We start from the raw sequence: 13,643 nt of genomic DNA on the forward strand, positions 1-13,643 counted from the left end.
AGGGCAAAGCAAACCAAAACATCCATTGGCCACAGTTCCTCTCTAAGGAACATTACCACTTCTTGTTAGATGAACGCAAGGAGCCCCCTTGGAAGACACTGTCTTCATTGTGGTGGGATCCAATCGCATAAACACATCTAAAGTTGACTGAATGCTGCTCTAGAGGCTGGGTGGCCCTTGTATGCAAGATCTCATTTCATGCTTACTACAGCCTCTTTCCGAAAGCACTCCTATTCCTTTTACCTTAGAAACCAGGAAGTCCATTCTCCAGCAGGTGATTCCTAATATTAGACCATGGGTCTGGTAAGTGTCAGCACCCAGCTCTGACTCAAAGTGTTCTCCTCACAAAGCCTGAACTGTTAAGTTACATGTTTTGGAGAATCTGAGAGCTTGGTCTTTAAAAAACAAAAACAAAACAAAACAAACAAAAAAAAAACAACAGCAGAACAATGGCCAGTGATCATTTCCTAATTATAGCTACAGAAAGAAACAAAACAAAACAAGAAAATACAAAAGACAAGCATCTGAAAGGCAAGGGCTAAGATTTGAGAGCAGAGCAATAAAAACTACTAGCAATAAATAACAGAAATATGTGAAAAGCATTTTCTTTCCCTTTAAAAGTCAGAATATAGGGGCCAGGAGTTTGGCCTAGTGGTAGAGTGCTTGCCTAACATGCACGAAGACCTGGGTTCAATTTCTTGGTACCATATTGTACCTCAAGTGGTAGAGCTCTAGCCTTGAGAAAAATCCAAGGACAGTGCTTAGGCTCTGAGCTCAAGCCCAGGACTGGCAAAAAAAAAAAAAAAAAAGAAGTCATAAAATACTTCATGTTCATTTTAAAGTGAATCAAAACCCCCCTATTTTCCTTCTTCCTCCATTTCTCAGCCTCCCTGCCTCTCAGTCCCAAGAGGCCTGTTCAGAGAACACGGGTCATATAGTTCTTCATGTACCCAACACCCTTCCATGACGTCATCTTCTATAAACATCACACGGACACTGAGGATTTTTTTTTACTAACATGGAAAAATTCAATCACACCCTGAAACCTGATAATAAAAATTATTAATAGTGTAACAGCTATGTTCTCCACAATCACCTCTCAACATGCAACCTGATGGATGCTAGCTATCAACCATCCAATTCAGAGGTAACAGCCATTAAAAATGAACATGTTAAATGTAAATAACTGATGGACCCACAGTCTTTTAACAGTATTCATTCACTCCCACTTCTTACCATTTATCCTGTCTGTTCTATGTCATATGCCATCAAAACCACCAGCTGGGTAAAGGACCCACTGGATGTTTGCCATTAGCCTAACACCAAGAGACCCATGATGCCAGAAACCCATCAGATTGTATGGAAACTGAAATGGTCTAAAAAGCACCCATCCAGCCCCTATCTCTGGCATATCCTCATGTCATTTTCTTCTTTTCATTGTACCTTCGTGATGGAAAGTGGAAGGGGGAGTTTAGCAGGAGCTCGGAGAGGCACACAGTTACTTCACTCTTATTAACTAAAGTTGTTTATGGAATTTCCTTTAACGAGCCCAAACTTTATGATGTGTGGAACACCAACAATAAAAGTGCTCGGAGATCAATCTCTCCTTTATTTGCTTTCGTCTTTCACTGGACCAAAGCATCTTAGAAAAACAAGTTGCTCCAGTGACCAAGATTTATGCGTCTCAGGTTTATACACATAGCATAATTAGATAAGGTTCAACTTGCAAGGGGCCTTTTCTGTCACGCTTAAGATGGCCCTGAGTTTCCATTCAGTTCAGAAACCCAGACTGTAACAGGAGGAAGCGTGGGGGATGTGGGAGTCAAGCCTGACCATCCCACATCAAACACAGAGAACCCTTGCACATGGCCACCAAGTCCTGTCTGTTATGTATAGAGTCACCCTTGGCGAATCCAACTGCAATGGACTTGTGCCAAGACTGCCAACATGGCAGAAGAAATTTTAAAAAGAATTCTGCATGGCTCTGGCTAATACATGTTTTCTATCCTTTGGTCAAGTATTAAAACTTAAAATAATTTGTTTGGAGTGGAGGGTTAGGATTGACAGAAATGAACCAATGACAGATCACCATCATACACACACACACACACACACACACACACACACACACACACACTAAAGGAGGGTAGACCTTCTGGATTAGGTAGATATCTTTTATCAGATGAGAAAATAGACTCATTCTCCTAACAGCATCACACACATACACACAAATGAAGCAAAAGTATTCTTAGTTCCCCAGCGATTATAAGGTACCCTCTAGTCTCAAACCTAGACTTTTCAGTTTACAATAACCACCTTGGAGGATGTTTCTTCTGATTTGTTAAAGAGTTCAGAAATTCAGTGTATTCATTATATGAATCAAAGGGAAAAAATACTTGCAAGTCTACATTTCTCCCTCTCTTTTTCCTTGAAGCTGGTGTTAACCAGTTACCAACAATAAATGGGTATAAATTCATCAGGGAAATACAGAAGTTTATACCAATTGGGAAAATTGAATGTCGCTGATCTATTTTTTCACTTCTATAAGCACATGCAGAAAATATCAAATTGTCCTTGTGCCCTTGCTTCCCTCAACACATTCTTTTGTCTTCAACTACATTAAGACCACATTATTAATATTTCAGGATTCGTAGAAAGGCACTCTCAAAATATAGTAGTGGCTTTTCACACACACAGCCATTTTGCTGCCAACATTCAAAATGACCTGCTAAATTAATGGTTCACTATATTTCTTTGCTCTGCGTGGTTCACAGCCTTCCAGGATTTGGTGTGAAATGAGTAAATACATCCTGCCTTTACTCACTAGTTCACTTGTATCTTAAGCTTTCCACCATCTCTTTCATTGTCTACAAAGCCCCTCATCACATTGACACGCATGATTGTTTCCCATCATCCTCCTTTGTTTGAGAACTGGGACATGGTAACTCTGAACACTGATGACTTCATAAGCAAGTTGAACATATTCCTTCTAGAAACATCCTTCTCCACGCCTTTTCCTAGTAGGGCTGTACTGGATAGGGTACAAAGGTAGAGGCCAAAGACTAAATCATTGTGGGAAAAATCACATGATATCAGCAGAAAAAATTGCATTCAATTCCTTGAGTTTTGCCTTAATTGCTTTACTTTTCTGCAGGATGAGGAAAAGAAGGAGGAGCTGGTTCTCTGGTGATTAATTGTAAATAAGAGTCTCACAGACTTTTTAGTGTCTGGGCTGGCTTTGAACCAAGATCCTCAGGTCTCAGCCTCCTGAATAGCTAGGATTATAGGTGTGAGCCACCACACTAGGCAGCAAGGTTAATTTTTAAGTTTTGTTTTGGTTTGGTTTTGTGGGTCATAGGGCTTGAGCTCTGGGCATGGGAGCTGTCCCTGAGTTCTTCAGCTCAAGGCTACTGCCCTACCCCTTCAGCCACAGCCCCACTTCCCGTTTTCTAGTGGTTAATTGGAGGTAAGTGTCTTATGAACTTTAGTGCCGAGCATGCTTTGAACCGCAATCCTCAGATCTCAGCTTTCTGAGTAGCTAGGATTACAGGCATGAGCCACGGCGCCCAGCACATTTTTAAGGTTTCTGCCTATTATAGAAACCACTCTTTCCCATTTTAGGAATTATATAATAATTGATTGCACACAATTGTCTTTATAGATCATCTAGTCATAGCAATAGCAATGCCAACCTGCCAAGCATCCATTGGATATTTATTGTGTTTGCCCATGATATTTCATTTAATTTCCAAAACCGTTCATGAACTTGGTTAAGATAATAAATAACACCTATTGTTCAGATGAAGAAACCCAGGGCTTTAAGTAACTTCAAGGACCACTGTTAAATAAATTGAAGTCAGTCTAAATATAATGTTTATGTTCACCTGAAAATTTTACTTTATTATAGTTAGGACTGATCTTCAGCAAAAAATGTTTTATGTGTTTTAGCCCTTTATTCTGGTTAAAGATATTCCATAACTACGCTTGCTATTCAGTAACTATTCACAGCAGCGTCTAGAGCACAGACAGATAAGTGATGGGCATAGACAGTGGGTTTCAAAGGCTCAGAACCCCCCACAAGTACATCACAATAATTTTATTATTTATTTATTTAGTTAGTTAGTTAGTTAGTTTGTTAATCATAGGATTTTAACTATGGGCCTGGGCACTGTGTCCCTGAGCTCTTTTGCTCAAGGCTAGCACTCTATCACTTGAACCACAGTGCCACTTTCAGCTTTCTGGTGATTAATTGGACATAGAGTCTCAAGGACTTTCCTGCCTTGGCTGGCTTTGAACTGCGATCCTCAGATCTCAGCCTCCTGAGTAGCCAGGTTTACCAGCATGAGCCATGGGCACGCAGTTCCATCATAATAATTTTATGCAAGTGAAGTAATTAATGTAGTAATACTTTAAATACAAAATTAATTGTACCATTAACTATTCCAGCTCTTTTTTAAAAAATATTTTCCAGTGTGGCCACAGTTTTTTAATTACGAATGAAGACTACATTGCATTTTTGCTGGACAATGCAGCTTAGAGGCTAGGGTACTGAGCCCTACAAAGAGTTCTTCAGCAGAGCTATGTGAATTCATAAACACAGGGGCTTAGCTAGGCATTGGTGGCTCACTCATGTAATCTCATCTACTCAGGAGGCTGAGATCTGAAGATCCTGGTTCAAAGTCTGGGCAGCAAAGTTTGTGACCCTATTATCTTCAATGAATCACCTAAAAGCCAGAAGTCGGGCTATGGCTCACGTAGTAGACTGCACCCAGGTTCAGGGTAAGCTCTAGGACAGGTTTTCGTGCACACACACACACACAGAGGTATTGCAAGTGATGGGGAAATACCTTCATCACTCACTGACGTTTTTTAAAAACCCACACAGAATCCATTCGGTTTATAATACTGCTTTTATTCAGCTATCTATTTTTGCAAAACCTAATTTGAGTTAAAAGTGTATTCTAACAGAGGGTTAAAAATTACTTTCCTGGTAACAAACATGTTAATATGGAGTCTCCTGAAGCTAGGTCATAAGTGAAATTTCAGTGGTGATTGTCTGGGAGAAATCTGAAGCATTTATGCAAACTGGTCCCCCAGGAATATTTGGCTCGGGAAGCCTGAAGGTATCTCTAATCTCATCACGAGGATCCGATAGTAGACACACATTTCCAAACAGACTCAGTGGGGGGGGACTCTATTTTCTGTGTCTTGGGAACATAGCCTATTCAGTAGGTTTTATTTTAGAAATAGCCAAGATATTTAAGGGCCTTCATAACAAGTTAGTGCTCTAATTAATTGTTCACTTCTGAAACTATTCATGATATTAATAATGTAAGAATAAATTCTGGGAAAAGAAAGCTTTCTGGCAAAGAGGATTGATATCTGACATTTTTAATAAAAATGGGCAAGCCCCAAGGATGTTTAGGGAAGCTATGAACATTAACCAGTAGGTCTCTCATAGTACAGATGGGGAAACTGAGGCATGCAGTTAAAGATTTGGAAATATACGGGTTGGTTTTCTTGCCGAGACCATAGGACTTGCCCAGGCCATATGACTTCTCCATCTCCAACTAAAGTGTGAAGATGGGCAGCTGTTACAGCAAAGGGAAGCTGTTTCCATGATGGAACAAAATGTAACCAAGTGCTAACACACCCACACCTCTCTTCCATATCCAGCCTATTGCTATGGATTGAAAGTAACTGAAAAATAGATTGTTGGAAGAGCCTGTGCTATAAAGAACCACATAGTAAATAACACAGGTTTGTAGGCAACAGCAAGAACAAGGATACTATACGGGTCCTATGTAACCAAACAGAAAACAAATTTCTATCACTTTTTTCACTGAAGGAACTCAACTATAATAGTGACAATTAATTACTTTTTTTTAACATCTACTAATGAGCAGAATGGAACTCTTTATTGAGGACATAACATTTCACTTAATTAGTGTTCAAAGAAAAGTGTTCCCCATTACCAAATCAATTGCAAATGTCATCTATAAAAACATTATTAGCTCCCAGAAGATACAAAAAAAAAAAAAAAAAAAAGTCTTGCAAGCCAGATTGGGCTCCGGGGGTTGTACTTTGCCAAACTTGGATCAAGATAGACATGTTCATTTTTTAAGATGAATGCCTAACCCCACAGTTCCTTATTGGGATATATCAATCAAATGTGGACTCCACAACCCCGGATCTGTCACCCCTCAGTGCCACAAAGTTCAATACTGAGGATTCACTCACTGTTAAATTGCGAAACTTTCCACCAACAATATCATGGGAAGAACTGATTTTACTCAGTACTATAGTAAATAAATGATTATTTTTTTATGATTAAATAATGTAGCCTAATTTCAAAGACACCCTTACACTACTTTGGGAATAATTACTTTTACACTCTTCAAAAGTCTGAGTCTACATATTGATGAATTTTCAGTTTACATTGATTTAAGTTTCTCTTTTTCGTGCGAGTTCAGAGCCAGGACTGTTTACATTTATGTAAGTGGTAAAAGAATGAAACTGGTGTTTGGCTTTTGAGCATTTAAATCATTGGACACCCATAGAAGCATTAGAAATGCTTCACACTGATGACTCTCCTAGACAAATTTTGCCTGCTTGGTGAAGAAGATTCACTCCCTCTGAAGCCCAAGTCAGGTATGTGCCAGAAAAGACAGGTTTAAGAGTGACAAAAGATGGAGCCATGAAGGGATAGGGTGTGGTGAGTATGCATAAACTCTCACTGGGACCTTAGCTGACCAAAAGACAACCTTTAAAAAGAAGATAATGTGGACCAAGATGAGCTGGGAGGGCAAGTCTTCATTTTCTCTTCTCGACTTCTTTCTTTCTTTCTTTCTTTCTTTCTTTCTTTCTTTCTTTCTTTCTTTCTTTCTCTCCCTCCCTCCCTCCCTCCCTCCCTCCCTCCCTCCCTCCCTCCCTCCCTCCCTCCCTCCCTCCCTCCCTCCCTCCCTCCCTCCCTCCCTCCCTCCCTCTCTCTCTCTCTCTCTCTCTCTCTCTCTCTCTCTCTCTCTCTCTCTCTCTTTCTTTTTTTTCTGCCAGTCCTGGGGCTTGAACTCAGGGCCTGGGCATTGTCCTTGAGCCTTCTCAAAGCTAGTGCTCTATCTCTTGGACCACAGCACCACTTCTGTTTTTTGTTGTTGTTGTTGTTTTTTCTGTGTATGAGATACTGAGAAATGGAACCCAGGGCTTCATGCAAATTAAGCAAGTACTCTATCACTAGATCATGCTCCTGACCCCAAGTCTTCATTTTCTAACTGCAGATCTTCTCAGATCTAAAGGATTTAAAGATATTGTTAGGTCCCAATCCAAGTCCATGATTTTCTGATAAGGCCTGAGAATTTTCATTTCTTATGAACTCTGAGGTTGATGGGAACCTTGTTGGACCAGAAATTGTCCAATAAGAACCATTCCCAGTGGTGAACAATCCAAAGTAAAGAATTCACAGTGTAATGCAAATAAACTCTTTTCCTCACTCTTCTTTTTTATCGTATTATTTTTTTTCTAATATCCAAATGCTACAGGGCTAAATTATGATCAGGAGAGTAAAATGTCTTAGCATTGGCATGGAACAAGTGATATTTTTGAAATATAAAGAATAGATATATTCCTAGTAAAGTGTGATTTATTTGTCAAACAAATGTCAGTGTGCCCTGTAATACCACCAATGTTGTAAAAGGGACTATTACGAAAGGAAATGAGGCAACGTTCATGCATAACGATGCTAAAGGTTTCCTTCAAAGGAGGCCTGGCCCAATGGCCCACATCTGTAGTTCCCATCATTGGGAGGCTGAAAAGGGAAGATCACTTGATTCTTGGAGTTAAGAGCGGCAGGTGCACAAATCCCAATATCTATCTTAAAAAAAAAAAAAAGGAAAAATGGAATAGACTGTTGTGCTCTGCTAGAAAAACTATGAATTTATCACAGTTGTCTTTAGTTGCTGTGTTTTACAGCTATAAAACGGCATAAGTAATTCTTGTTCATTTGATTTCACACATGTCTATTTCCTTGAGAGAAAGTTCAGAGGTGTAGATCTTAATGACTTAAAAACTTACTAAATAAGTAAGTTAATAGCTTTGGGATTTTTAGCATGCTCTAAAGTGCAGAAATTCAAGTCTATGCCATTGACAGTAAGGTTTACTCTCCTTGTGTATACATTTGAGTAACTGATATAAAATCACCTAAGTTATTCTGGATGCAGTTACCCAGTGCATATCTCTAGCAGCATCCAGAAATTATTTAGGAAAGTTTTTGGGAGAGAAGATGGGAGACACAAAGGTTCACATACAATTGAACTATTTCATTTGGTTATTTTAATTATGTTTATAACGGATTATACCAGACATCCGTTTATAAAGGGTAAGATTCTTGGGACATAAGTTCTTGGGGGGAGAATGGCAACAATTATTTCCTATCTACTAATCCCACTTGCCATCTTTTTAATCTGTGCTTAATTTATACTAAGGGCAGTAAGGTTATAAAGAGAAAGGCCTAATCTTAGACCTGGAGTCATAGAGACCTGAATTTGGTTCTTAGATATATGAGTTTGAGCAAAGCATTTAACTACCTAAATTTCCAGTCAGATATTGATGACTCACGCCTGTAATTTTAGCTACTCAGAAAGCTGAGATCTGAGAATTGCAGTTCAAATCCAGTCTGGGCAAAAAAGTTAACCAGGTTTTATGACAAATGAACCAGCAAAAAGCTGAAAGTAGATCTGTGGCCCCAAGTAGTAAACTTCAGCCTGAGTTCCTGGGTTCAAGTCCCAATACCCCAATACCAGCATGTGCACACATACACACACACACACACACACACACACACACACACAAAATTAGTTATCATAACAAAGGTCATTTACTTGTGATTTCTAGTGTAACTGGATATCTAATATATTTCAATGTTATTCAAATGTTGTATTTTTAAATAATACTGAATTAGAATTTCTAAAATACTATGTGGTAACTTGTACATTATAATCTTATTTCTCTTTAGTAACATAAGGCAGAAAATCAGATTGAATTCTGGCTGGTAGCATGTATAGCTTATTTACTAGACATAGGAAAATCTGAGTATCAGGTATTTTTATGAAAAAAGTAATATAAATACATATTTTAAATTAAATGAATTACTGGGTTGAGTTTTTGAGGTTTCTCTTTTCCACCAATAGCTTATAAAGCACACCTCCTCTAGCAATCCAGTTCTATTTTCCACCCTCCATCTCCTTCAATTACTTCCCCTCTTACCTAGGAGCTAGCTTTCACAAAAACAGACAGGGAGGAAAAAAATGACAGAAAAAAAATCTATGCTGAAAATTGCCTTGCTCTTTCATGAACAGAATGCAGTATAATCCCATAAATAGGTGGGTAATTCTAAAATGTCAGATGTAGATGGGTATTCACATAAATGCAGTAAATCTCTCAGAAGGAAATCCACATAAAGGTTGCTCAAGTTAAATTAACTCCATAAAAATTATTGAACACAAACAAATGAGAATACAATCAAGGGATAGCTGATTGTTTTTTTCATCTCGACCCTCTAATTGTTTGGAGGGCCATTGGCTACATTTGGAGAGGTCTTCAATAGTAGAAGTTCAACTAAGCGCTGAAGGAAAGCAAATTAGTAATCAGCTCTGTCACAAGACAAAATCCCACTGTCAAAAGCACAACCTAAAATGAGTCTTGTTCCACACATGCACTGGGGTGATAGAAACCAAGAGTGCTGGTCTCCATGTCTGAAGTTCTTTTCTCTTGATTGGTAAATTTGGGGCCCTTGCTCTTTGGGGCTCAATAGGAAGGCAATCCAGCTTCATATTTGCGTAGAAGGGAAAGTCTTGGATATTTTTTCTACTTGGTAGGAAATTCTGTTCCACATCACAGAGTGGATAGGCAGAGGGAAGGGGTGTTACATAGTGTGTTGTCCCTAAGATAAAAATGACAGTGAGCAAATTTGTAATAAATCACAGTGGGCATAGTAAGAAACAAATGGATGATTATTTTTTATTTCATGGAGTAACAATCTTAGAAAAATTCCAACAGCAAATTGTAATCATAATGCATGAATGCATATATGTATGTATGTACATGTATGCATGTATGTATTCTGGTACGTATGTATGTATGTATGTATGTATGTATGTATGTATGTATTCTGGCATGCATTCTGGTATGTATGTATGTATGTATTCTGGTCCTGGGGCTTGAACTCAGGGTCTGGATACTATTCCTGAGCTTTTTTTTTTTTTTTTTTGCCAGTCTTGGGCTTGGGCTCAGAGCCTGAGCACTGTCCTTGCACTTTCTCAAGGCTAGAGCTCTACCACTTGAGCCTCAGCACCACTTCCAGCTTTTTTCTATGTATGTGGTACCGAGGAATCGAACCCGGGTCTTCGTGCATGCTAGGCAAGCACTCTACCACTAGGCCAAACTCCCAGCCCCCCTGAGATTATTTTAATAAAGGCTTGATCCACAGCAGTACTTCTGGCTTTTTCTAAGTATTTTCCTAGAGATGAGAGTCTCTTAGATTCTTCTGTTATGGGTTAGCTTTGAATTGCAATCCTCAGGTCTCAGTCTCATGAGTTGTTAGGATTACAGGCATGAGCCACCAGTGTCAGTCTTGTTTTTACTTTTTTTTTCCGAGTACCTAATTTGTTGAATAAAAATCCACTATTCTTAACTCCAGGACTCTTCCGATTCTCCCACTAAAATGATTCAAATTTTGCAATTTAAGAAGGACAACTCATGGATGTCAATATTGTCTTGGGAAACTGTTCAGGGCAACAGCTGATCTTTACATGTTGTGAGTATTTTCTTCCCTTGATAATGTGATTTCCCCCACAAATCTCCAATGACAATAAACATTTTCCTAGAACAATTTCATGCAATAATCCATAGTTTCTTTGGTAAACTTTGGGTTTAAAAAATATTAATTAGATTTTTCACCCTGATCTTATTGAGGTTATAAAAGAGATAGAGAACTTAATTGAAAAACTGTAATAATTTTAAGGTCATGAAGAATATGGAAACATGGTTGCCCTAGTGTACTGAAATTTGTATTCATGAAGGAAAGAAATGGAAACTGAAAGTCACAAATGACCACAATGAAAACAAAGTAATCAAGAAAGACGAATACTTTATGTTAAACTTAATGCAGAAAATGTTAAATCATGCTTATAAAAATAAAACTAATGTCTACATCTGCCTTGAATTTAAATATAAAATGACTAAAAATACATGGAAATAGTTCTGAAAGCTTTCAATAATTGCTGCCATATAAAGGATCAATTCGCACCCTGATAGCCCCTCAAATCACAGCCGTGGCATGCAAATGAGGAGCTATTAACAGGGACTTCAATTCCCTGGGACATTTCACAGAGCATCAGGCTTTTTGATGAGTTTCTATTGTCTCCTTCACCCTTTGATATTTGGGGTCCATAAAGACTAGCAACTCATTACAGACCCTCAGAGGACAAGTGCCAGGGGAAAGACAGGCACAGAGGAAGCAGCTGTTCTTTCTTCCCCTCCCCCATCTGCATTTGGTCCCAGGGTCTATGTGGATTCACTCATTATGTAAAAATTTCACCCTTTACTAGGTCTGTAAAAGTGTTCATGCATCACACATGGTGATAGAAATAGGGATGAGACAGCGCGTTTATCAAGCTCAGGGTAAGAGCTCAGAGGCCCAGACTTAAGAAAGTGCTGCCCCTATGGGGAGGAGAGATCACACCTCTATTCACATCTAGAGAAGCTATGGTCCCAGGCTGAACTAAGCCTCCAGATATTGAGGGGGACATTTCTAATATATCTAGCATAGGCTTAATGCTGTCGAAGAGACAAAGTAGAAAAATCAGCTGAAATAATAGAAACCCCTTGAGTCTCACCTGGAGGAAAAGAGGTTAGCCAGGGAGTCCATTCTGCCCAACAGAAGCTAAAGTAGTAGTTATTGATTGTGAATGAAAACCCTGTGGTGAGTATCAGAGCTGTTCACCAAACCATTTAGATTCAGATAAGAACCCTCCCTGTCTGGAGCTTCCAGCGCCATAGGAGACCGAAGTGATTCTTTTTAAGACTAACTTTTATCTACACCTTACATTTCTCAGTGCTTCTGTTTATATAAAAATTAAACAAAATTGCAAAGAACTGGGGAAAGAATGAAATATGTTCTGAAGTCAGGGTCAGAGCAAGAGAAACACGTGTTAAATAATTATTTGATTAACTCCGGCAGCTTGCTAGTCATTGTCACCCAAATGACTTTCTAGTCTGAGTTGCCACAAATCATGATTTATGGTGCTGAAAATGACTGCAAAATACATGCCCAGTGTCTCTTCCATTTCTTACTCGGGTGGGAGCCTGAGCATAGCTGCTTTGAAAGAGCTGAATTCCCTCAACGTTACAGTTAGCAGTGACTAGTGCTTTCCAATTCTCTGCTGAGGTTTTGATCTTGGATCCCATCACCATTTATACTTCAAAAATTAGTGGACTGAGACCTATTTTTTTTTTTTGACAAAAGTATTTAAGAATTCTCAACTCTACATGACTTTTAAAAGAATGATTTATGTTCAACAGATATGATCAAACTAAACATCTGTTTTTGGTATTGCATGCAGTAGATTAAAGATTTTTTTATATGACTATCTGCCAACATTTAATATTATATGTGTTGGGGTAGTCTAACTTTGCTGTTGTCTGAGGAGACCAAAATAAAGAATTCTTCAGGAGCTCTCTGAAGTGCCCTAGTCTAGACCGAGTGAAGTACGTGGGGAATTTGCACTGTCTGCTTTCTATGTGATGCTGAAGCAGTCCAAGGAAGTTCAGGAAATAAGGGACAGCAGTACATCTGAGTAAGCATTGATGATTCTGCTCTTGCACAAGATTTTCTAGCACCAACTCATCCTCTCCTGCTGACAGTTTACACTCCTGCAAGCTGCGAGAGTTTGAAAATCGACTGTGTGTGTGTGTGTGTGTGTGTGTGTGTGTGTGTGTCCTGAGTTCATCAGCTTGAGGGGTCAGCATTGTACCCAACAGTTTACATTGCTAGTAGTATATGCAACGCAGCAAAGGGGCTCATCTGTCCCCATCTTGACTGAACCAAGAGCAAGGAAGAGAGCTGTGCTCAAAGACAAGAACTCTAAGCCATGAGGACCATTTTCTGGTTTGCATTTGATTCTCTCTTTTCAATCACAAAGAGCTGATGCTCTCCCAGATGCTCTTTACTGTAGGACAAGTGGGGCTCGTCTCAGCCTCAGGGGCTCTGGGAGGTTCTGCAAAAGATGCTTTGGCAGCCCTGGCATTCTCTGTCATCAGTCTGAATTCATGAGAAAGGGCAAGATGCCAAAAGTGCTTGCAGGTGAATTCTTTGTCCCTTTCAAGTGCACCTGACTTACACTGATGACTTAAAAGTGTGTTTATCTTTGCTTGGGAAGGGTTATTGGTCAGGTCAGTAAATCTTATCCAGGTATAAATTATAAATCACAAACAGGAATGCAAAGGAAATGTCAAGCTACAACTGTTCATTTTTACATTGCTGTCTCAGCCCAATGATCACACATGAGCAATGGAGATGAAAACAGATATTGATAATACTACCACTAAACGTAAGCCCACAATACTGGCAAAGTTCCTCAAGTGTTGGTGTC

At 39.1% G+C, this 13,643-nt stretch overlaps 1 protein-coding gene across 1 annotated transcript in view; it reads right to left on the bottom strand.

Moving 5' to 3' along the window:
• Window positions 1–13,643, bottom strand: part of Epha4 (EPH receptor A4) — a 147,560-nt gene that overhangs the window by 84,864 nt on the left and 49,053 nt on the right. The window lies entirely within an intron of this gene.

The sequence above is a fragment of the Megascapheus bottae genome, chromosome 21 (assembly GCF_031878675.1).
Source record: "Megascapheus bottae isolate mThoBot1 chromosome 21, mThoBot2.hap1, whole genome shotgun sequence".
Taxonomy (NCBI): Eukaryota; Metazoa; Chordata; class Mammalia; order Rodentia; family Geomyidae; genus Megascapheus; species Megascapheus bottae.